Source organism: Microtus ochrogaster, chromosome 26 (assembly GCF_000317375.1).
Source record: "Microtus ochrogaster isolate Prairie Vole_2 chromosome 26, MicOch1.0, whole genome shotgun sequence".
Lineage (NCBI taxonomy): Eukaryota > Metazoa > Chordata > Mammalia > Rodentia > Cricetidae > Microtus > Microtus ochrogaster.
This window is the reverse complement of record NC_022025.1, coordinates 10,856,494-10,860,320: the sequence shown is the minus strand read 5'-3', so window position 1 is coordinate 10,860,320 and position 3,827 is coordinate 10,856,494.

The window sequence follows — 3,827 nt, the reverse complement described above, 5'->3', positions numbered from 1 at the left end:
CTCGTTGCCATTCGTTGTAAATTGCCAGTAGCTCCTTAGTTAGAAGTAGAACTTCATGCCAAATTCCCCCATCCATGCTGAGATTTTATTTGACCTGTTTGTTCATGAAAAGTTTTCAAACTGTAGCAAAGACAGCTCCTTTTCATAGTTTCAGGCCAGTTTGCTCTGAACCGAATGACAGATACCATTTCTCACCCAGCATGAGCCTAATCTCATGAAAGACTCAGGTCCTGCCTGGGCCCCATATCTAAACCTCAGACAAATACACTTATTCTTGGGGGAGACGGTTTGGTGAGATACTCTCTGCTAGCACTGGATCCTAGCAGTGGTTGTGTCAACATCCGTACTTGACAACACAAAGGGAAGAGTGAGATACACCATATAGATTGATACTTGGGAGTTCTTATGCTCTCTTGCTCTCCTTACTAGTTAGGACACATCACTAAAGCTTTTGTTGGAGGCGATGTGTGTGTGTGTGTGTGTGTGTGTGTGTGTGTGTGTGTGTGTGTGTGTGTGTTTAAGATTTCCAGAATGACTGTTTAGGGAGTTCTAGAATAAGTGCCCAAGATCCCTGAGAAATCACTTTCCTCTGATCTTAGAGACTGTGTGGTTTGGTTTACTGTCCAAGCATCCTCATTCCCATATGAATTTCTTTCTGAGGGACTGAGATTAGGAAGAATTACTTGCAAGCTTTTCTTGGCTCCACTGGCATTTCAGATGCATTTGCATAATTAATATCTCAGTGATCCTTTTGGTAAGACTTCTTTTCCCAGGAGGGTCACAGACAAAAATGCCTACAAGGGAGGAAGTGGACAGGAGAGACTCACAAAACACACCCACCGGTACTCAAATTCAAACTTTGCTCAATGGGTTCAGAGCTCCAAGTTCCAGCTTTCTAAAATTATGTAGAAATGTGGGGACCTAGAGCAAAATTTGCTACTTTAGATACCTATCCTGTTCAAAGACAGATTTCGGCATAGGGTTCCAATTGCAGTTTACTGGGCCACCTTAAAAAAAATGGAGGAAAAAAAAGAGAAAATTTTCCGTCGGACACAGCTTCGAAGGGTGGGCCAAATGGACTCCACAGCCTCTCATACTTCCTGATTATGAAGCCGAGCACATTCAGATTTTGATCTCATCTCTTCATTATCTGACCAGAGTTCAGAGCTGTCCAGCTGCACGATGTCTGTCATCCCTTTCTACTCACCAGGACAGAGTGGCAACACCTGAGTTCTAAGAACATGCGTATTACCTAAAATCATGTCTAAAAGTCCCAGAGAGATTGCTTATAATGCTTTTATCAATGATAAAGAACCAGACTGCCTCCTATAGTAAAAACAAATTATCTTCATTCCTGCTTATGATTAAATCACTGTTTCTCAGGGATTGGGTCAGGTGCTACCTGTAAGCTTAACTACAAATTGTTCTGTACTGCCTGTTTCAGGAATGGCAATCATGTTCTTGTTTCAAGAAATCAATAACCATCTTGCAACCCTGACTTTGTTTCAAAAGGGTTGTTATGGCTACCTTGTCATGCCTGCCTGTTGGTATGCCTACCTTGCAATTATGTCTTTGTTTCAGGAGGTCATTATGAATAACATGTTTTCTTATGTTCTGCTAGTATAACTCTGCCTATTTTACCTGCCAAATCCCCTATTTGGAAACCCTTTACTCCGGAGCTATAAAAACCTTGCCTTGTTTAATAAAATGATGATTGGCCAGTAGCCAGGCAAGAAGTACAGGTGGGGCAACCAGGCAGGAAGTAGAGGTGGGGCAATGAGAACAGGGGAATTGTGGGAAGAAGAAAGATTCAGTCTGCAGTCCTCACCCAGACAGAGAGGAAGCAAGATGTGATTGCCTCACTGAAAAAGGTACCAAGCCATGTGGCTAACATAGACAAGAATAGTGGGTTAATTTAAGAAATGAGAAAGAATAAATTAATAAGAATCCTGAGCTACTAGTTCAACCAGTTTATAATTAATGTAGACCTCTGTGTGTTTCTTTGGAACTTAATGGCTGCGGGACTGGATGGGACATAAGCTTCTGTCAACAAACTTCTTCAATCCTGACAAGGAGGGAGGCAGACAGTGTACATGAATAAAAAAAAATCTTGCTCTAATTAATTTGGCCATGATGATTTGGGTCAGTGGCCTTTCTTCTCCTATCTTTGGGACTACCAATGGCTCTTTGAAAAGATAAGAAGCATACATTCTATATTCAAATTCTACATACTTCACATACACATGCAAAAAGATTTTACCCATAACCTAATTGTTACAGCTCTACAGCTTGCTGTAACCAATCAGCTTTTATTAGATATTTATCAGCCATTGTTTTAACTGAACCTGCTGTTTATTTAAATTTGGATGGCAACTTAGTGTGTGGTCTAAGGAAGACTCAGAGTCTTTGAATCGTAATGGGCAGCTTTGGAATCCCAGTCTGCCTATCTTCACACAAAAATGGGTATTCTGAAGGAAGACTGGGGTTCAACACTAACCTTGTGTATGAATTAGCACATGAAATATTGAGCTGCACTGAGAACGGAAACTGACCTAACTTGAGAGAGACAAGAAATGTTGCAAAGGGTTGTGAGTGTAGAAAGGGTATAATTGAAGAGTGTGTGATCCATTAAAACATTATGGATTCCTCTTTCTGCTCCTATGGCCCAGGGCCATCAATCTGGCAGATGGCGTGGAGACATCAGAAGTCACCAGAAGGATAGCAACCCTCGAGCTGAAGGGCAAAGGACAAATGGAGATCTTGATCATATCATCTGAAGCCAAGTCTTTCCACCCAGAACCAAGTTATGGCCCCACGCACCAAGTGAGAGGTATTATTCTACGAAACACAGAGTTCTATGTCATCTGAGGATGTTTCTCCATTGATGCTAGCTTCTTTGACCTGTACATCTGTGGTGTCTCTGAACACATCTACCCAGCTCCTGTCATGTTTACTAATGATACAGTGCTTGTTTAAACTTGAATCACTTCCTATTGGTATCATAACATTTTTATTACTATTAGAAGATGCCAAAAGGAAAAAGGAAAAATCAATCACCCTGGTGATCATGTGTTTATTGATTAGAATCCTCATGGAACATTTACTGCTAACTGTTCTTTGGGTAATAGTCATTGATTTAAGTGTAGTCAGTCAGTTCTATGGGATGCACGGGAATACATTTACAAGATTGGGAGATGTATTTAAGTTTTGATGTTATGCAGTTACAGCAGACAGTTTTTGATACATTTTCACGTTGATTACCAGGCATTTCTTCAAGGGTATAGCTGATGGAATAGTTGAAGCTTTAGAAGAAATGGACCCTTGTACCTCATGGCAGAGTATAACAAAGAATGCTTTCTCTGGTCTAATATTATTCATTGTGTTTATCATTTGCTTACTTATAGGGTACTTGCACATTAAGTGACAATTCGATTTGTCAACATCCTGAATCAAAACCACTGTGGAAAGAAATGAATAGAACTGTGTAAGGAGATTTCCAAGAGCTTGTCAGGAAACTTCAAGTAAACAAGATGAGGCTTTTGTAACCTCTATTCCTCTGTAACATGAGTTGTTCCTGGCATATGGTTTTGTGCTCCTCCCAGTTACAATAATGTGAGTAGGTTTACTTTAGGTTACCATCATCTTACCCATTATTATTGCTCAGAATGATGCTTTCAAGCATGAGTTGTCCTCCTAACTCTTTTCAGCTTGGACTAATGTGACCTTGCATTGTGACTGCATTTAACTTGAACTCAAGTGAAATTTGTTTACATGACCTTCAGAATACCCTCAGAATACAAGTTGTCTGATGCTCTGAATAAAGTTGG